At 35.0% G+C, this 22,927-nt stretch overlaps 1 pseudogene; it reads left to right on the top strand.

The window, feature by feature from the left end:
* The first annotated feature begins 4,297 nt into the window (after positions 1–4,297).
* LOC129031561 (large ribosomal subunit protein uL10-like) lies at positions 4,298–5,074 on the top strand (annotated as a pseudogene).
* Positions 5,075–22,927: the final 17,853 nt, after the last annotated feature.

Here is a 22,927-nt window from a genome sequence, read left to right as displayed (position 1 = left end):
ATGTTTGGTTTTCCATTCCTGAGTTACTTCACTTAGAATAATAGTCTCTAATCTCATCCAGGTCACTGCAAATTCTATTAATTCATTCTTTTTATGGCTGAGTAGTATTCCATCATATATATATAGATATATAGATATCACAGTTTCTTTATCCACTTGTTGATTGATGTGCCTTTGGGTTGGTTCCACGATTTTGCAATTGTGAATTGTGCTGCCATAAACATGTTTGTGCAAGTATCTTTTTTGAGTAATGACTTCTTTTCCTCTGGGTAGATACCCAGTAGTGGGATTGCTGGATCAAATCGTAGTTCTATTAGTTCTTCAAGGAATCTCCTCACTGATTTCTATAATGGCTGTACTAGTTTACGTTCCCACCAGCAGTGTAGAAGTGTTCCTTGAGCACTGCATCCACACCAACACCTGTTTTTTTATTTTTTGATTATGGTCATTCTTATAGGAGTAAGGTGGTATCACATTGTGTTTTTGCTTTGCATTTCCCTAATCATTAGTGATTTTAAGCATTTTTTCGTATGTTTGTTCGGCATGTGTATATCTTCTTTTGAGAATTGTCTATTCATGTTCTTAGCCCATTTTTTGATGGGGTTGTTTTTTTTTTCTTACTGATTTGTTTGAGTTTGTTGTAGATTCTGGATATTAGTCCTTTGTCAGATGTATACACTGTAAATATTTTCTCCCACTCTGTGGGTTGTCTGTTTACCCTGCTGACTGTTCCTTTTGCTGTGCAGAAGCTCTTTCATTTAATTAGGTTCCAGGTATTTATCTTTGTTTTTATTGTGTTTGCTTTTGGGTTCTGGGTCATGAAATCCTTGCCTAAGCCAACATCTAGAAGAGTTTTTCTGATGTTATCTTCTAGAATTTTTGTAGTTTCAGGTCTTAGGTTTAAGTCCTTAATCCCTCTTGAGTTGATTTTTGTGTAAGGTGAAAGATAAGGATCCAGTTTCATTCTCCTACATGTGGCTAGCCAATTATCCCAGCACCATTTGTTGAAAAGGGTGTCATTCCCCCACTTTATGTTTTCATTTGCTTTGTCCAAGATCGGTTGGTTGTAACTACTGGGTTTATTTCTGGTTCTCTATTCTGTTCCATCAGTTTATGTGCCTATTTTTATACCAGCACCATGCTGTTTTGGTGACTGTGGCCTTATAGTATAGTTTGAAATCAGTTAACATGATGCCTCCAGATTTGTTCTTTTTGCTTAGTCTTGCTTTGGCTATGTGGGCTCTTTTTTGGTTCCATATGAATTTTAGAATTGCTTTATCTAATTCTGTAAAAAATGATGATGGTATTTTGATAGAGATTGCATTGAATTTGTAGATTGCTTTTGGCAGTACGGTTATTTTCACAATATTGATTCTACCCATCCAAGATCATGGGATGTATTTCCATTTGTTTGTGTCATCTATGATTTCTTTTAGCAGTGTTTTGTAGTTTTCCTTGTAGAGGACTTCCAACTCCTAGGTTAGGTATATTCCTAAGTATTTTACTTTTTTTTTTGCAGGTATTGTAACAGGGGTTGAGTTCTTGATTTGATTCTCCATTTGGTTGGTGTTGATGTACAGAAGAGCTACTGATTTGTGTACATTAATCTTGTATCTGGAAACTTTGCTGAATTCTTTTATCAATTTTAGGAGCTTTCTGGAGGAGTCTTTAGGGTTTTCAGGGTAAATGATCATATCGTCAGCAAACAGTGACAGCTTGACTTCCTCTTTACCAATTTGGATGCCCTTTATTTCTTTTTCTTTTTCTTTCTTCCTTTTTTTTTTCAAGACAGAGTTTTGCTCTTGTTACCCAGGCTGGTATGCAATGGCGCTATCTCGGCTCACTGCAACCTCTGCCTACTGGGTTCAAGCAATTCTCCTGCCTTAGCCTCCTGAGTAGTTGGGATTATAGGCATGCGCCACCATGCCCAGCTAATTTTTGTATTTTTAGCAGGGATGGAGTTTCACTATGTTGGTCAGGCTGGTCTCGAACTCCTGACCTCAAGTGATCTGCTGACCTTGGCTTTCCAAATTTCTGACAGGCATGAGCCACTGCACCTGGCCTATTGGATGCCCTTTATTTCTCTCTCTTGTCTGATTTGTGCAAAAACTTTGATCAAAACTTAGATGAATTCAGTCAGGTATGATGTTTCATGCCTATAATCCCAGCACTTTGGGAGGCTGAGGCCAGCAGATCACCTGAGGTCAGGAGCTCAAGACCAGCCTGGGCAACATAACAAAACCCCATCTCTACTAAAAATACAAAAATTAGCCGGGCATGGTGGTGCGCTTCTGTAATCCCAGCTACTCAGGAGGCTGAGGCAGGAGAATTGCTTGATCCCAGGTGGTGGAGTTTGCAGTGAGCCAAGACCATGCCACTGCACTCCAGCCTGGGTGACAGAGCAAGACTCCATCTCAAAAAAAAAAGGACTTAGATGAATTGATCCAAATGGATTCTATTCTTGGGGAATTTGGAAAAGGAACCTTGAGAAACTCAGTTCCTTAGCAGTGAAACTTGTGACATAAAAGCTATGATAAAGAAAAGGACAAAGTAGAAAATGCAGTGATTTGAGATTCTGGGCCAGCAGAGGAAGCCAGTGTGTTGAAAGAGATGAATGGAGTTGATTTGCTGGAAGGAGCAGCAAAGAGGAAGGCTGGCATCCCTAGAGATAGGAAGTGGACTCTCTATCCCAGTTCTACCTTATCTGAAGCCTACCTCTATCTCTTTCCCTGGTCTCTGATTTTATGAGAGTTGAGCAAGCTTACATGACATTCTGATTGTTGCACCAAAAGAACTTTGACCAGAGCAACCATGTAATAGCACCATCATAAACTAATGGCCTCAAAAGACAAATAAAATTAGTAACCTTCACCCTACTTCCTACTACTAAACAGTGCACAGGATTTAGGAACTCTAAAGAATGTGGTCATTTTCAAAAATAAAAGTAATGGTGGATTCTTTCATATGGCTATGCTCTGACCCACCACTAAATCACGCAGACCCATTTCACCTGCCTCTGGCAAAATAGACTCTTTTCTTTCACAACCAGGTATGGATTTTTTTTCTATTTTATTACATGATTGCAAGCAATGCTGCCTGCCAAACCACATGCCCTTAAACTGAAATGGCTTTTAGGCAAGCACTGGATTATCTGTGACAGTAAATCAGTCAATATGCTTGGCCTAGGTACCACAGCAGTTAAATAGACGTCTTTGGCTTCAGGAGGGGAAACCTTCCTTCAAATACCCAATTCAGCTTCTAATAAGGCCTTTCGAAAAGCTTTTTATTTAAATAGTATTTTAAATCACCAAGAAGTTTATTGTGAGGTTTGATATGAGATATAAAGGCCTGAAAAGATAGTAGACAACAGTTCTGAATTAAACACTGAATGCATAACAAGTAAAAGCAAAACATTTAAAGTTATTTTAACATTTAAATGATTCCACAAGAAAAAACTTTTGAGAGTCGTGAAATGTCTGGCCACTGCTCACTATATATGAATTGAATGCTCTAGCTGTGTATACTGCAAGCAGGAAATAATGCCTAACACAACAGTGTATTGGAGAGTAGACTCAGTGTTTTCGGTGTGCACTGGTGGATGGATTTCTTTATCTCCTCTGGGAGGGATAAGATCCAAAGGTTAGAACAGGCTCAAATAAATTCAGTTCAGTATGTGTGGTCTCTTCTGAATTATTTCAAAGCCTTACTGTCTAGCTTCAACCCTGTTCCCCTACTTCATGTTATCTCAATTATATATCTATGAAAAATTGAAGAAACTAGTATTCATTTATTTGTAAAGACATTAGAGATTCTGGACATTAGAGGATGCCTGAAGCACAAAAGTACAGAAGAGTATAAAGATAATCATTTCTATAGATCACCTATTGTTATGTTTGTATTATCACTTATAGCTTTCCATATCTTCACATGTACCACATATTTTCAAGAAATAGATATATACGTTGATATTTTTGTTATATATTCCCCCCAAATATCTTAAACATAACTTGCTATCTTATATTTATATTATCTTTATATCTAAAAATAAAAGAGCTCCTCAGGGATGATTTTATACAGTGTGGCTAAAATGTAGACATGGAGTCAAGGACGCTGAAACACTTGGTAATTAGGTAAATAATCACAGATTATTCACAGCAGTGCCTACTATACAGTAAAAGCTAAGAAGTAAATTTATGTATTAGATTTGCTAAAATGTGACCAACAAGACTCTTGCCAGGTGTCCTAATGCAAGTGGTATTGTCTTTAAACCCTGCATGGCAATCCCTGACACACCTCCATGATATCCAGGGAAGACAGGACAACCTGGAAGTCCAACCACTTCCTTAAGCGCATCCAACTTTTAGATGATTAACCAAAATGCCTCATTGTGGAAGTGACATTGTGGGTTCCAAACAGATACAGATCCACATATACTTCTGAGGGAAGTCTGTGGAGCTGATGAACAAGAACACTATAATGCACAAGGCCATCTGAGGCCATCCAGAAAACAACTCAGCTCTGGAGAAACTGTTGCCTCATATCTGAGGGAATGTGGGCTTTGTGTTCACCAAGGAGGTCTTCACTGAGATGAGGGACATACTGCTGGCCAACAGGTGCCAGCTGATGTCTGTGCAGGTGCCATTGCCCCACCTGAAGTCACTGTACTAGCCCAGAACACTAGTCTGGGACCCAAGAAGTCATTTTTCTTCCAGGCTTTAGGCATCACCACTAAAATCTCCAGGGTCACTATTGGAATCCTCAGTGATGTACAGCTGATGAGGACTGGAGACAAATTGGAAGCCAGTGAAGCCACACTGCTGAACATGCTGAACACTGCCCACCTCTTCTCCTTTGGACTGATCATCAAGCAGGTGTTTGACAACAGCAGCATCTACAACCCTTAAAGTCCTTGCCATCACAGAGGAAACTGCATTCTCACTTCCTGGAGGGTGTCCACAATGTTGCCAGTGTTTGCAGATTGATTACCCAATTAGATGTGAATTCTCTGAGGATTAAAATCAAAACTCAGCATAGTGTATCATCTAAAGCAGACAATCCATTAACTACTTGGTGAATAAGGTCACTAACATTTTTTGTGGGAGTGGTAGCACTAGAGACATGGGCAAAGAGCCTAAATTCTTTAAATGGATTCCAGGACTAATCTTTACTTTGAAGCAAAGGAAGTGTCAGATATTTTACATATAATTAAAGATGTCCCTGGTTTTGCCTAATCTTGATTATTCTCTTCTTTCAGTTTGCTTTAAGTTTAATTTGCTTTTGTTTTTCTGGTGTCCTATAATTCCAGTGATAGTTTATGTTATTGATTTCAAATTATTATTTTTTAATGTAGACATTTAATATATGTTATAAATTTCTCTTAAGCATTGCTTTAGCTACATTCCATAAGTTTTGATAGGCTGCTTTTTTTATTTTCATGCATATCAAACTATTTGCTAATTTCTCTTGTAGCTACTTTGACCCATTGGCTGCTTAGAAATGTGCTATTTAATTTTCAAGTTATTTATGGATTTCCTGAATTTTCTTTTGTTATTGATTTATAATTTTCATTATGGTTGGAGAACACACTTTGTATTATCTAAATTCCTTTCCATTTATTGAGGCTTGTTTTATGGCCTAACATGTAGTTTACCCTGGAGAATTCTCCATGTACACTTGAGAAAAGTGTATATTTTGCTGTTGTTTAGTGGAGTGTTCTATAGTTGTCTGTTAAGACTATAGTCATTTAAGACTTTTATTTCCTTGTCGATCCTTTGCCTAGATGTTTTATCTGTCAATGAATGTGTGGTATTGAAGTATCCAGCTATTATTATTGTTGAATTATCTATTTTTCCCCTCAAGTCTGTAAGTTTTTGCTTCATGTATTTTGGGGCTCTGTTGTTAGGTGCATATATATTTATCATTATTATATTTTGGATAGATTGCTTCTTATATAATTTTAAATGTTGTCTCTAGTAATAATTTTTGCTTGAAATCTGTTGTGACCATTGCCATTCCAGCTTTCTTTTGGTTAGTGTTTGCATAATATATTTTTTCCATCCTTTTATTTCAACCTATTTGTATCTTCAGATCTAAAGGTTGTCTTCTGTAGATAGATAGTATATAGAGAGATCATGTTGGGTTTTTGATCCATCCTGCAATCTCTGCCTTTTGTTTGGAATGTGTAATCTATTTACCTTTAGTACAATTACTAACAATTTGGAATATGTATCTGCCATTTTGCTATTTGCTTTTGACATGTCTCATATTTTTTTGTTACTTTATTCTTCCATTACAGCCTTCTTTTTTGTTAAGGAGATATTTTCTATTATATTATTTTAATTCTCTTGTTGTTTATTTTACTAAAATTTAAAATTATATTTTCTTAGTGTGGCCCTGGGGATTACAGTAATCATCTTCATTTATAATAACATAGTTTCATTTTATACTAACTTAATTCCAATAGTATAGTGTATATAGCTTTATACTCTCCTTCCTTCTTTTTGCTGTTATTGTCATACAAATTACATCTTTATATCTTTGCACCAATCAATGAAGATTTAACTATTACCTTATCCAGTTTTTAAATAAAATCAGTTACAAAAAATATGCACAAAAAATACATTAATACTATCTTTTATATTTGCCTGTGCAGTTTATTTTTGCCAGTGCCCTTTATATCCTCATGTTGATTCTAGTTGCTATCTGTACTATCTAATTTTTTTTTTTTTTGCCAAAGGATTCCCTTTAGTATTTTTTCAAGGGCAAATATAGCAAGTATGTTAGTGATGAGTTCTTTGTTTTTGTTAATCTGGCAATGTCTTCATTTCTCCTTCAATTCTGAAGGAGACTTTTGCTAAATACATAATTCTGGTGTACAGTCTTTTTCTTTCAGTACTTTCAGTATGTCAGTCCACTGGTTTGGCCTCCGCTGTTTTTCATGAGAAATTAGCTGTGAATCCTACTAAGTATTCCTTGTAGGAGATGAGTTTCTTCTTTCTTGCTGCTTTAAAGATTCTCTCTGTGTTTTCCAGTTTCAAAAGTTTGCATATGATATGTATCAATGTGGAGCTCTTTGAGTTCCTTCTACTTGGGGTTCATTGAGCTTCTTGGATATGTAGATTATGATGAAAGCATAATCTACATTTTTTTACAGGTTTTACAATCAAAATTTGAAACTTCTCTCTAAAAACTGGGAAGCTTTTGGCTAAATTTTTCAAATACTCATTCTGCCCCTGTCTCTTTCTCCTCACTTTCTTGAACTCACATTGTACATAGTTGGTATACTTTGTGGTATTTTGCAGGACTTTGAAGCTCTGTTTAATTTCTCTCCATTATTTTATCTTTCTGATTTTCAAACTAAATAATCTCAATTGGCCTCTGTTACATTCACTGACTCTTACTTCTGCTAGCTCAAGTCTGCTATTGAGCCCCTCTAGTGAATTTTTTATTTCCATTATTCTACTTTTCAAATCCAAAATTCATTTTCATTTTTTTTCTGGTAACTTCTTTCTTTATTTATATTCTCTGTTTGATGAGACATCATTCTCATATTTTCCCTTATTATTTTAGATGTTATTTTCTTTAATTCTTGGAGTATATTTAAAATAATTGACAAAATTTTTGTCCAGTACATCCAGTGTCTAGGCTTTCTCAAGGACAGTTTCTATTAATTGCTTTTTTTCCTGTGTGTGGGCCATAGTTTACTGTGTCCTTGCATCTTTTGTAATTTTGTGTCAAAAACTGGACATTTTAAATAATATAATGTGACAACTATGAAAATGAGATTCCCTCTCTCCTTTGTGTATATTATTGCTACTGTTTATTATTGCTGTTTGTTTAATGACCTTACTGAAGCAATTCTGTAACATCTATAAGTTTTGTTGTGGCAAGATTCAAGCTTTTTCCTCCTTGGATATATAACCCTTGATTACTGCAACATTTGTTTAATTTCCAAAGTTCTGGAAAAGTTGGTTTTTTATAATTTTACCAATTTTTTGTTGCTTTTTATAAAACCTTTAACACTCCATTGTTACTTGCATTGTCTATTCTCAAGCTAGAAGCTTAGATCCTTGGTTGTAGAACATTTGTTTTGTTGTTCTAATATAATCATTTAAAGCTGCAGATTTGTCTCTAAGCACTGCTTTGTCTAGGTACCACACATTTTTATATATTGCTTATTGTAATTTGTTTTAAAATATTTACAGTTTCAATCTTGATTTCCTATTTAGTACATGTGTTACTTTGAAGTACTATATTTAATTTCCAAACACTTGGGGACTCTGTAGATATTTTCTGTTACTGATTTCTAATTTTATTCCATTGTGGTCACAGTACATACTCTGAAAACCTCAATCTTTCTGAAATTTACTGAGACATATTTAATGACACAAATTATAACTCATTCTGTTCACCATTTGATGTATATTTGAAAATAATGTGTATAATTATTTTATGTCATATTAGTGTTCTGTTAAATGTCAATTAATTCAAGTTTCTTGTTTAGACTTTTTGTATTTCTTCAGATTTTTTTGGTCCACTTGTTCCATAAATTAGGGAATGAAGGGTGTTACAAATTTATAGCCATGTCTTTTGAGTTTTGCATTGCTTCTGTTACTTCCATCAGTTTTTGCTTCATAAAAGTAAGTGCCTTGTTTTTAAGTGCATACATAAATAGAATTGTGTTATTTTGATGAATTACCCATTTCACCATTTAAAAATTGCCTATCCTCATCTCTTATAGTATTTTCCTCTTGAAATCTACTTTTTCTCATATTAATATAACTATGGTAGTTTTCTTAGGCTTATGGTTACATGCTATATTATTTGCCATTCTTATACTTTCTAACTATTTACATTTTTGTATTTGTAGTGCACCTCTTATAGATAAGATAGAATTTGGTTTTGCTTTTTTACAGTCCAACAAACTCTGTGTCTTATTTGGAGTGTTTAGTTTTTATGTATTTCATATAATATTTATAATTAATTCTACTTTTTGTTTTCTATTTCACTCTTGTTTTTTTGTTTCTTTGTTGTCTCTTTACTGACTTTTTGGGGTTAATTGAAATTTTTAAGTATTCCATTTTATTTTCATTATTGGTTTCTTAGCTGCATGTCGTTTTAATTTTTTTGGTCTGCTCCTGGGTGAGCAACATATGTTTTTACAAAAATATATTTAGAATCAATATTATACCACTTAGCAGTTCACAATTGACCCTTCACAGTTCTCACTTCTCACCAGATACTTCATATTTCATACTTCTCACTTCATATTTCATACATCTCAACTCTCAATTCACAAAATGTATTAACCTTACAAGAGAATACTTGCATTTACCTTTTATCCCATTTTTTGCAAATGTTTTCATATCTTTTATTTCTACAAACAATATAAAGCCCATCTTCAAATGCCCTTATTGTGTTTTAAAATAATCAGTTGTTTTCTGAAGATACAATGAAGGGAAAAGGATCATTTATATTTATCCATCTATTTACCATTTCTGGACATATTATCTCTTACCTAAAGGATTGAGTTTCCATCTGGCATGATTTCTCTTCAGCCTAAAGAGTATTTAGAATTTATTTTACTGTAGATCTTTTATGACACATTGTCTAAATTTTTGTCATTTGAAGTGTCATCATTTTCTCCTCATCTTTTTATTTTTTCAATATGTTATTATTGAATGTTTCAAATATAAGTGAAGTTAAAAGAACTTTACAGTGAATACTAATGTGCCTATCAACTACATTACACAATTAACATGTTACTATGCTTATAATAGCCTATTTACCTATCCATAATTCTATCTATATATTATCCATCTTATTTTTTAATGCATTTCAAAGCATGTTGCAAGTTTCATCCCCAGTTTTCCAAGATAACTTCACTGAAATTGACTTGAAGGATGTCCATTTTTATTCAAAATTTGTGTCTCTGTTCTCTGGATTAAAATTTTTCTATTGATTGCCTTAAGTTCAACAACTCTTTCTTCTTTCATCTATCTCTATTCTGCTGTCAACCTATCCAAATAATTTTTATTTCAGACATTATATTTGCCAATGATAGAATTTCTTTGGGGTTTTTTGTCTCCATTTCTTTCCTGAGATTCTATAAGATCTTTTTTTTAAATTATTTGTACACATTTTCCTTTAGTTCTTTGTCTTCTAATCCAAAATCTGAAGCATGCCAGGCTTAGGTTCTTCTGTTTACTTCTTTTTTATTGACAGTTTATACATGTATACACACACAAATATCTTTGAAACTTTGTATTATGTGCTAGATGTTGTTAACTGTTGTTCATATTTACATTCTATTATCCTCATCTGAAGAGTGTTGATTTTTGTTATCATGGAAAATTCTATTACTGGCTGGTTACCTTAAAATTGAATAGTTTTTTTTCTAATGCTTTGTTAAGGTAAGTCTATAAAAAACTCAAACTCTTTCTCAAGTGGATCTAATCTCATAATACTTGACCTCCAAATTCTGTCTCCCTTGTGGGTCCTAAGGTTTTAGCCTTTGTTGGGGTGGGAATTAAGTTCTTACTTAATTGTAAAGTAAGAACTTGTGTCTTTGATGGGTACACACAGTTGTAGTGAACTGTGGAGAACTTCTCATCCTCCTTGCTGGGCTAGACTTCCAACATGAAAAGTGTCTCCCCCAAATTGTTTTTTGTTTTTTTTTTTACAATCCTTTAATGTTCCCTTGATCTAAAATGGTGAATTAAAATCAACCAACTCAAAAAAAATTAAGAAGCTGCAATATTAAATGTATCACCTTGGTTTAAAGAAATGTTCACAAATAATGAGTTGGGTTTGCAGTAGAAACTCACATATACAAGACCCACAGGAACAAGAATCTCAATAGCAATCAATAAAGTTATTAGCTTGTTTAAAAAGAGAAAAAAATATGAAGTCTTAGGCTATGTTAACAGACACATAATATTCATACCAAGGAAGGCAGTAACCCTGCCACACATGACATTGTCAGGAGGTCATGCCTGATGGTATATGTACTTTACTGGACTTTGCATTTGAAGAACAATATCAAAGAGTTAACAAATGCTTAGGATAAATTAACTAAGATAATGTTCTAGTATATTATGCCAAAGGAAGAAATGATTGAAAGAGCTATGTATTTCACCTTACAGAAAAGATAAAGTAGGGGTGTGGTGGGGCAAGATATCTGACTTTAAGCATTAAACCTTTCAAAAGATTGTCATGTGAAAGATGAAAGAGTCTATGGCATACTGCTTCAAAAGATAGCTCGAACTAATAGGTAAATAAATGACAAATTATACCTCAAGGTACGGAAGAATTATATAATCAGAATAGTATACTAATAGTAAAGTAGTTTTCAAAAATGACTTTCCTCACAAGTACTTAAAAAAATAAAGAACATATTCCTTATCCTAAATTTCCATGTCTCTCCTCCTAAATTTCCATGCCTTTGTATGTGTGGCAGGCTTTCCAAAATATCTGAGGAGATAAAAAGAATATACATTATAGGAATTCAAACAACTAAAATTGAAAAGTGGACACTCCAGTTTTTAAAACATTTTCGGCTTCTCTGCTATGTCACTCAGTCACTCTCAAACTTGACTTTCTCTTCTTCCCCCTCAGGACCACTATCAACAATCATAATAGCAAAGCACAAGCCATTAAAATAAATTCCTCCCACATGTTAACTTAGAGAAAATCAGTTCTCTCCTCCCAAATGCCTATAAACTCAGCTCCAGGGTAACTCAGAGAAGGTGAAGTTGAAATGATTTTTTGTAAAGTCTGAGGAAGCTCTTCATCAGCTCTTCCTCCCAGATTGAGAGGATAAGTGGTTTTGGTCTTGTGGTCACACATATAGTAGAACCGCTTTAGATCTTCTAAGAAAAATAATGACAATAGAAATGGTTCTAACTGCATGGGAAACTCAATACAAACTGACAAAGTTTTCCTGTCTCTTATATGTATCAAAGAAGTATGTCTAGTGAGTTGTTCTATTTCATTAAAATTGTGTTTTTTAGACTCCAGACTAATGAATTCAGGGTAAAATTAAATGCCATCAAGGGATTCAGCAACTCTCTGTTGGTGGCAGTGGCATTAAAATCACGGTTATGAACATGCTGAAAACAGAGGTGTAAGAATGGTCAGATCACCGAGTGGGCACCTGATGGTGGGAACTAGGCCAAAGGTTGTTTGAGACTTTATTTTGTTGTAAATTCCTTGCTTATTAGACTTGTCTTTTTTTCTTTTATTTTGTGGAAGTATGAAGGGAATGCTTTAAAAAGGGCCAAGATTCCCATCCTGTACAAGTGTTTAGTATCCTCTTTCATGGGAAGAATAAACATTTATGTGACTCTATCCATCCAAAATATAAGGAAGAACAACAAGAACTATGGTTTAAATTAATAATCTCAACTTGGGTTTCAGTATTGAAGTTGGTGGTTTAGACTCTAATAATATAGTGGAACATACTTTGGCAGAACTGAAAAATGCTTAGTTTCTACAAAGCAGCATTTCCAGGGCAAACTGGAAATAGTTATTTCATGTTTTGGACAAATTATAACTAAACCCCAACAATGAAAGAATGTATTAATTTAAAGAGCAAAGTGGACTAATTGCCATTATTAGAACTGCTAATGATGTACTTTGCTATATAATAAAGAAGCATTATAAATAGAAATGTAATTGTAATTGACATTATAAGCAGTGTAATTAAAATTATGTCATATTTTCATATAAGCTATGATTTTTATGGATGACGTTCCCTTTGAAATGGTTTTATCTTAAAGGCTCAGATTTCTTTTAAGTTTGATTGGATTCAAGTCCCTATCTCAATAATCAAATACTTATGCAATCTGTTTTTTCTGATTCTATAACCTATAAAATTGACATTTCACACCAAAACTTTCATGTGTAATATTTCCATTAATTTTCATAACCATGAGGCAAGGTAATAATTGATTATATTTTTATTTGCCTAAATATAGACATTAGACTATAACTCAGTTTTGATTGTAAAGCTCATGCACTTTCTACTATACCAACCGTTTCCCTCTAACGAACCACAGCTTCCTTTTGTTTTGGGGAGAATATAGGTAGACAAATGGAAATGTGAAACTGATGTAGTAAAGGTGGTACAACACAGGCCCCAGAAGAGTGATTACTTTATAAGATCTCTGAGATAGTGGAAGAACTGACACTATTCCAAGTCTTCTGGTTCCCAGTCAGTTCAGTTTGTATACCACAACATCCTATGACATCATATGGCTAGACCTGAACTTAGATCAGCATTTTTCGCTGACCATCCGATGCTCCCTTTTCAGGACTATATAGAAAATGAGGACCACCATACACAAATGACTAAGAATTTTTAAAGCTTGTCCTCTAAACCAGAGAGCCTCAGCTTCATTGTAATGAGAATGCAGAGTTCTCAAAAATAATTTTATTCTTAACCCTTTTAGAACATTCTGCCATATGGCTCCATGGATTATTCCTTAATGTCTGTTACTCAGCTGTTATTTTGGTCACTCACATCTTATCTTTCTGATTATCCTCATGGGAAAGTCTTCTTCTCTCCCCTAGGATGTGTCTCTTAGCCCCCATCTCTTCTTTAATGCAGGCATCTTGAGTGATGACATATATTCCTTTATCTTTAGCTACCATTATATAGGTCAGAGTTTTTGAGGATATAGAAACTACACCAATTACTTTAACAGAAAAAAAGATTAAACAGAACTATTAACAGGCTACTAGAAAATTAAAAGGGCAAAAGGGGGACACTTTCTGCTAATAAACCTAGGCTAGGGAAACAAAGCTAAAAGGTTGGAATCATTAAAACTCAGGAGCATGGAGGAGAGCCCTGTGAAACTGGAATGCAGATCTCGGAGGAGTTAGCACTGGTGTTGAAGAGCTAAAAGGAGAAAGCCCACAGAGGTGGGACTCAGTCCTCTGAGGATGAGGCATGGGCTGGATGGTGTTGTTTTCTGAGAGATATGTGATGAGGCTGGTTTTAATAGCATAGAAAAAGACTGCAAACTGCAATCAGCTGCTATTTCTAGAATCAATTGTCACTGTCAGGGTAAAGAGCTATCACCTGACTGGAATTGGAAGTAAATAGCAACAAGTTTATTTTTACTCCTTAAGCCTTCTAGATGTTCTCTAGTGCCTCTTATTGGCAAAGCATAATGGGGAACAACTGACAATAAATGAGCCTCAGTACCATAAAAGCAAGTACATACGGAAGCATGGGTTTGAAGTTGAGAGGCAATAGTTTAATAGCCACTATGGTCCAGACTTTGGCTAATCAGCGTTCACACACACTCTTCTACATAAACTTGACTTCAGTATCAAACCACTTTATTCTTCGACTCCACAAAATCCTTTGTATATTCAAAGATACTCTCAACCCTTTTATTTTTATTTATTTATTTTTTGTACATGAATAAGTTCTTTAGTGGTGATTTCTGAGATTTTGTTGCACTCGTCACTCGAGCAGTGTACACTGTACCCACGCCCCTCCCACCCTTACCCCCAAGTCCCTAAAGTTCATTGTATCATTCTTATGCCTTTGCATCCTCATAGCTTAGCTCCCACTTATGAATTAGAACATATGATGTCTCGCTTTCCATTCCTGAGTTACTTCACTTAGAATAACGGTCTCTAATTCCATCCAGGTTGCAGCAAATGCCATTATTTTGTTCATTTTCATGGCTGAGTAGTATTCCATGATATATATCTACCACATTGTTTTATTCACTTATTGACTGATGGGCATCTGGACTGGTTCCATATTTTTGCAACTGCTAATTGTGCTGCTATAAACATGCATGTACAAATATCTTTTTTGTATAATGACTTCTTTTTTTCTAGGTAGATGCCCAGGAGTGGAATTGCTGGATCAAATGGTAGATCTACCTTTAGTTCTTAAAGGAATCTTCACACTGTTTCCCATAGTGGTTGTACTAATTTACATTCCCACCAGCAGTGTAAGTGTTCCCTTTTCACCACATCCACACCAATATCTTTTTCATTTTTTTTTTTGTTTATGGCCATTCTTACAGGAGTAAAGTAGTATCACATTGTGGTTTTGATTTGCATTTCCCTGATCATTAGCGATGCTGAGCATTTTTTCATATGTTTGTTGGCCATTTGTATATCTTCTTTTGAAAATTGTCAATGTCTTTGCCCACTTTTTTATGGGATTGTTTGGTTTTTTTCCTTGCTGATTTGTTTGAGTTCTTTGTAGATTCTGGATATTAGAGCTTTGTTGGCAATCTAAGTATAGATTGCCAAGATTTTCTCCCACTCTGTAGGTTGTCTGTTTACTTTGCTGATTATTTCTTTTGCTGTACTTAGTTTAATTAAGTTCCATCTATTTATCTTTGTTTTTGTTGCATTTGCTTCTGGGTTCTTGGTCATGAAGTCTTTGCCTAACACAATATCTAGAAGGGTTTTTCCAATGTTACCTTCTAGAATTTTTATGGTTTCAGGTCTTATATTTAAGTCTTTGATCTACCTTGAGTTGATTTTTGTATAAGGTGAGAGATGAAGATCCAGTTTCATTCTGTACATGTGGCTGACCAATTGGCCCAGCACCATTTTTGAAAAGGGTGTCCTTTCCCCACTTCATGTTTTTATTTGCTTTATCCAACATCACTTGGTTGTAAGTATTTGGCTTAATTCTGGGTTCTCTATTCTGTTTCATTGGTCTATGTATTAGTCCATTCTCATGCAGCTGATAAAGACATACCTGAGACTAGATAATTTATAAAGAAAAAGAGGTTTAATGGACTCACAGTTCCACATGGCTGGGGAGGCCTCACAATCATGGTGGAAGGTGAAAGGAATGTCTTGCATGACAGCAGGCAAGAGAGAAAATGAGAGCCAAGCAAAAGGGGAAACCCCTTATAAAACCATCAGATCTCATGAGACTTATTCGTGAGATCTCATCTTGATTTGGACTTCATCTTGGTTTGGATCCACTGCTGGTGAGCTAGTGTGATCTTTTGGGGGTGCTGAAGAACCTTGTTTTGTCGTATCACCAGAATTGTTCTTCTGGTTTCTTCTTATTTGGGTAGATTATGTCAGAGGGAAGATCTGGGACTCAAGCACTGCTGTTCAGATTCTTTTGTCCCACAGGATGCTCCCATGATGTGGTGATCTCCCCTTTCCCCTAGGGATGGGGCTTCCTGAGAGCCAAACTGCAGTGATTGTAATTTCTCTTCTGGACCTAGCCACCCAGCAGAGCAACCAGGCTTGGGCTGGTACTGCTGTTTCATGTAGCTAATTTAGCACAACTCCTTATTGATACATTGGCTGACTCACATTGTTATTCTGGTAATAGCTTTATTTTGAAATAAAACATTAAAAAAAAGACAATGTAGATTCTCCTTGGATCTCCTTCAAACTTTAGAATAAAAAAGATTGTGATAGGTTTCTTCTCCCTTTATAAAGAGCAAGAAAGCATCTTGATAGCCCCAAATAGTCAAATCAGCTCTATGGGTAACAACATATACCAGTGTTTACGTAGAAAAAATTAGCAATGATTATATCTAACAATATTTTATTCCATAGAAACGTTTTATCCTCAGTGATTTAATTTTAACATCTCCTACTCTGAGAATGTTATATTGAACTCAAGCTTGCTGACCTGTGAGTTCTTTCTAATGTTATCATATTCTGCCATGGACTTAGGAGATTCAGGGACTTATGGAAAGAGTCTGAATTAATGCATAGGTGGTATTTGTTGTTTAAGTTAAACCAGTACTTTTTAAAATAACTTTTAGGTTCAGGGGTACATGTGCAGGTTTGTTACATAGGTTAACTCATGTCATGGGGTTTGTTGTGCAGACTATTTCATCACCTAAGTTTTAAGCCAGGTACCCAGTAGTTATTTTTTCTGACCCTCTCCCTTCTCCCACCCTCCATCTTCAAGTAGACCCCAGTGTCTGTTGTTTCCCTCTTTGCATCCATGAGTTCTCATCATTTAGCTCCCAATTATAAGTGAGAACATGCGGTATTTGGTTTTCTGTTCCTGTGTTAGTTTGCTAAGGATAATGGCCTCCAACTCCATCCATGTTCCTGCAAAGGACATGATCTCATTCTTTCCTATGGCTGCATAGTATTCCATGGTGTGTATGTACCACATTTTCTTTATCTAACCTGTCATTGATGGGCATTTAGGTTGATTCCATGTCTTTGCTATTGTGAATGGTGCTGCAGTGAACATATGTGTGCATGTGTCTTTATGGTGGAATGATTTACATTCCTTTAGGTATACACCCATGATAGGATTGCTGGGTCAAACAGTAGTTCTGTTTTTAGCTCTTTGAGGAATTGCCACACTGCTTTCCACAATGGTAGAACTAATGATTGAACTTATACACCCCCACTAGCAGTGTATAAGCATTCCCTTTTCCCCAGAACCACACAACCATCTGTTATTTTTTGGCTTTTTAATTATAGCCATTCTGACTGATGTGAGATGGTATCTCCTTGTGGTTTTGGTTTTCATTTCTGATTATCAGCATTATTGAGATTTTTTTTTCATATGCTTGTTAGCTGCATGTATGTCTTCTTTTGAAAGGTATCTGTTCATGTCATTTGCCCAGTTTTTAATGGGGTTTTTTGTTGTTCCTTGTAAATTTGCTAAAGTTCTTTATAGATGCTGGATATTAGACCTTTGTCAGATGCATAGCTTGCAAAAATTTTCTCCCATTCTGTAGGCTGTCTGTTTACTCTGTTTCTTTTGCTGTGCAGAAGTTCTTAAGTTTAATTAGATCTCATTTTTCAATTTTTGTTTTCATTGCAATCACTTTTGACATCTTCGTGAAATCTTTGCCAGTTCTTATGCCTAGGATGGTACTGCCTACATTGTCTTTCAGGGTTTTTATAGCTGGGGTTTTACATTTAAATCTTTAATCCTTCTTGAGTCTATTTTTGTATATGGTATAAGTAAGGGGTCCATTTCAATCTTCTGCATATGGCTAGCCAGTTATCCCAGCACTATTTATTGAATAGGGAGTCCTTTCCCCATTGCTTGTTTTTGTCAGCTTTGTTGAAGATCAGATGGTTGTAGATGTGTGACCTAATTTCTAGGCTCTCTATTCTGTTCCATTGGTCTGTGTGTCTGTTTTTGTACCAGTACCGTGCTGTTTTGGTTACCATAGCCCTGTAGTATAGTTTGAGGTTGGGTAGCATGATGTCTCCAGCTTTACTCTTTTTGCTTAGAATTGCCTTAGCTATTTTGACACTTTTTTGGTTTCATATGAATTTGTAAATAGTTTTTTTCTAAATTAGTACATTTTAAGCCAGCAACTTTTGCTATTTGGATGGGAGAGGGATGTAAATTTTATGATTTTGTCATTATGAGGATTCATAAATATGTAATTGTGATAATGTTAATATAACACTTTGATATTGAAGAAACATGATTTAATAATTATCTTTAAAATGTATAAATATTTTCCCCCTTTTGGTGGTTTGATTTTTAAAAGTCCTTCAAATAGTTTGCTTGAAATGATTGTTCTTAATTTTAAAAGAGTTTCAAATTTTGGCATTAAAAAATTAGCTATGACTCAGACATATATTTTGTTTGAATTATGTAATTCATTCATTTGTATTTAGTTTTATTAAGCAATAATAAAGCAAAATAAATCTGAACATGCTTGTGCACTTAAACACCTTAAATGAAGTTATAGGATTATAGATTAAATAATGATTCAGGAGGACTTGGTTCGGGCAACAGGAAAAGACAAAGAAACCAAAGCCAATAATCCTACCTGTCAGAATTAAGCAGCTTTAAGTTCTAATTCACCAAATCATTCCTTAGTTAAATTTTAAAAATCAAAATTATGCAAAGTAATAAATTTTGACATGAAAACTTTCATTAAAAAATCCATAATTGAAAAATGTCAGAAAGGGTTAAATATATTTTCTAATTTTCTCGTAAAATAAAACACTCTTTTAAGTGAGAATTGCTTTTTTAAAAAGCAGCAACACCAAACATCTGCTCTTTAGCTGATTTGCAACTGAGTAAAGTAGGAAAAAACAGAAAAAAAAAAAAATCAGAACCACAACTTCGAAAAGTAATTCCATTAAAAATTAAAAAAAAACCTTTAGACTATCTGAAAACTTCTTGTGTATATACTGAAAAAATAAGCAAATACAAATATCCCAAATCATAAGTAAAGAAATAAGAAATTAAGATGGCAAAATGCCAGGCTGGTCAATTCCAATAAATGAGGCGAAATAAAATTGCAAATCAAAACTAGAACAAACTGTAAAAATCGCTGCACCTACTAAACAAACTGAATTCAACTCTTCATTTTTATAAATTTTAAACCAAATAAGTGGTTAGAGAACTCATTCAATCTAGAATATGAACTATATATGTTATTAATTACAATAATTTAAATCCAACTTTAACTGAACTAATACTTCAGTCTATTTATATTTTCACTTAACTTGAGAAAGTAATTAATCAACCAACATAACTAGTTATTTGGGATGTTTGGTTAAGAGATGTGATTTTCCATTTTTTAAGCAGTTATTTTGTCATCTAAGAGATGCTGTGTGAAGTAGATTAGTTTCTAAGGGAAGTTCTATTGATCCAACCCATTTTAGCCGTTGCTAAGAGTAAACTCAATAGAAACCACGGAAGAGATCCCGAAGAGTGTGGACTAGTTAAGATGGCATTCAATTGTGCAGCTATTTTACATTACCTTCAAAAAACTGCCATCAATAAGTTTAAAACCAGAAAATCAGGCACCATCCGTAAAAAAATTAGAGATGTGAAAATGCTTATGTCACCGAGGGATAAAGAGGTGGACTCTCTGTGTCACAGTAGCCCTGTTGGTCTTGTTTACATGGCCATTGTTTTTAGCTATCTACATTCTTTTGCCCAAAGATCATCATGGAGCAGATATTTGTAAAGGTGGCACTATTCCCTATGTAACTTCCTAAAATATTAATCATCATTTCCTATCCCTGATAATGATATACTTTCTAATTGCTTCAAAATAAAGTGAGTTGTGTTTTATTTTGTTTGTTTTGAGGAAGAGTCTCACTCTGTTGCCCAAGCTGGAGTGCAGTGGCACGATCTTGGCTCACTGCAGCCTCCGCCTCCCAGGCTCAAGGAATCCTCCCACCTCAGACTCCAACTAATTTCTTTGTATTTTTTGGAGAGATGAGGTTTCACCATGTTGCCCAGGCTGGTCTCGAACTTCTGGGCTCAAGTGATTCACCTGCCTCAGCCCCACTGAATTGCTGGGACTACAGTCGTGAGCCATCGTGCCCAGCCTAAAGCGAGTATTTTGAGTTTAAGAATACAACAGACTGTAAGACGGGGACTTTTACTTTTCTTGCCTCATTATCTCTATTTTACAGAAGCAAAAATTAATATTACTGCTTTTACCAATAAAGGATATTTTAAGGGTCAATAACATGGGTTAAAATTATCTCAAAGAATAGCAAGATTACATCCTTTTGCTTTCTTGTAAGCAAATGGCATCTCAGTCCCTTCAAAAAGTTGAATAATCCCTTCAAATCCTTAAGGGATTTGAATAATAGCTATAAGCAATGATGGTGCTTAGCAAATATAATTTGATAGCTGATAAAGATATAATCATACGTTACTATGCTTCCAAAAAAACAATGAAAGAAACAAACATTTATGAGTCAGAGTCCATCGACATATGATAAAATGAAAAGGCAGCTGTGTGCTAAAGAGACTTTAGGGAAGTGTTAGAGATGAGAAGTAATATAGAAAATGGGCCAAGGCCAGTGCAGGAGTCAAATGAGAAACAGACACGAGGGCTATGGTAAAACACAGCAAAGAACTGAAAGGCATTACCAGGCCAGACATGGTGGCTCATGCCTGTAATCCCAGCACTTTGGGAGGCGGAGATGTGAGGATCACTTGAGGCCAAGAGTTTGAGGCCAGCCTGGTCAACATAGCAAGGTCCTATCTCTAAAAAACAAATGATAATAATTTTTTAAAAAAGTAAACAGCACCAACAACTGGAAAATGGTATAGAAAATATAACCCAGTTTATAAAGAGAAAAAAAAGAAGCCATCACAAACAGTGATCTATATGTTTTGTGGCAGCAGCTATTAGCACTGTTAGATGTTTAGAACACATATTCACCAAGATAGACAGTAATCCTGATGTTGGCCACATGATGTAGTGGTTAGAAGTGTGTTCTGTGGTACCACACTGCCCAGATTCAAATCCCAAATTAGACACATTGCTGTGTGACATAGACATGTCATCTACTTTCCTTATGCCTTCATAGCTTCATCTGCAAAATGGAGACAATATTACTAACCACTTCTGAGGGGTTTCATGTGGATTAAATGACTTCTTATACACTGATATATGTCAAGTGCTTAAAATAGTGCCATTTGTGTGTGTGCATTATTAGACATTTAGAGACAGAGATACTAATATTTATTGAGATGGTTTGGATGTTTCTCCCCTCCAAATCTCATGTTGAAATGTAATCCCCAGTGTTGGAGGTGGGGCCTGGGTGTAGCTGTTTAGGTCACAGGGTTGGACCTCTTATGAATGGCTTAGTGCTGTCCTCACCATAATGGGTGAATTCTTGCTCTGAGCTCATGTTTTACGTCCTCACCATAATGGGTGAATTCTTGCTCTGAGCTCATGTAGAAGCTGGTTGTTTAAAAGACTGTGCCACCTCCCTCTCTTTCTTGCTCCTTCCCTTGCCATGTGATGTGCTGGATTCTCCTTCACCTTCTGCCACGATCGTAATCTTCCTGAGGCCCTCACCAGAAGCAGATGCCAGCACCATGCTTCCTGTACAGCCTACAGAATCATGAGCCAAAATAAAACCTCTTTTCTTTATAAATTACCCAGCCTCAGTTATTCCTTTATAGCAATGCAAAAATAGCCTCATGCATTTGTGAGGAACATTATGTCATTAATCAGTGAGCCATCCAATTAATCCACAAGTATTTACTGAACACCCATAATGTATTCGAGGTTTATAGAGATTTCAAGGTGGTGAAAGCACCACCTAAGAATCTGAAATCAGGCTTTTGGTTAGCTAATACAGCAAATATGACTCGAAGAAAATATTTGAAGTGATTCAAATGCAAAGAAAATATTTGAAGCTAATAGTGATGTGGAAATTCAAGAGGCTGTATCTGAAAAGCGTATTTTGTTCATTTAAAGATCATGTTTTGTAATAGTAAGCTAGTTCTTGTTGACTCTAACATGACAAATGTTTAACTATAATCATGACATTAGATGCATAGACTCATGTTGGCTCCCTGTGTAGCCCTAATAACCACTTTTTTCCCTCTAAATAAAACCAGCTTTGAGACTGTGATGCCCTGTTTAAGGTTTATTTGCTGTTTCCCTTATAAACTTTGCTATTCCAGATCATACCTTGTCACTTTTAATTTTCATCAAGATAAAATGTTAGTGTATGTTTGTCAGCTTCAATGTAAATTATTCTCTCTGAAAAAAATTTCCTGAAATAAGTAAAATGAAAAGCCTGTAGTCTTGAATACCCTTTGCAGAATTACAAATAAAAGAGCCACTCCTCCTTCTTGGCCTACAGTTTGACAATGTAGTAGATACAGTTAATTGTCTACAAATTTTTAATACAGTTATATAGTCATAAACCATTTTAATATGGATTCCAAAATGTCTAAATTTAAACATTATAAGAGGCTTAAGAATGGAAAAATTAATTTGGGGGGAGACATATAAATAAGTATAATAATAAAATTTACAATGTTTGGAACACTGTGCCACCTGCCTCTCCTCACACACACAGTTTATTTATTTATATTCTTATTAAACCCTTCAAATAACCCTGTGAGGGAGTTGTTAAGATGACACTCCTAAGAAGAAGGATACCCAGGATGGGAATCCAGTTCTGCTTAGCTCTGAAGGCTTGTTTTAATTAG

This window comes from Pongo pygmaeus, chromosome 11, assembly GCF_028885625.2.
Source record: "Pongo pygmaeus isolate AG05252 chromosome 11, NHGRI_mPonPyg2-v2.0_pri, whole genome shotgun sequence".
In the NCBI taxonomy this organism is placed as follows: domain Eukaryota; kingdom Metazoa; phylum Chordata; class Mammalia; order Primates; family Hominidae; genus Pongo; species Pongo pygmaeus.
The sequence above is the reverse complement of the archived record's forward strand: the minus strand, read 5'-3'. Positions and strand labels throughout refer to the sequence as shown.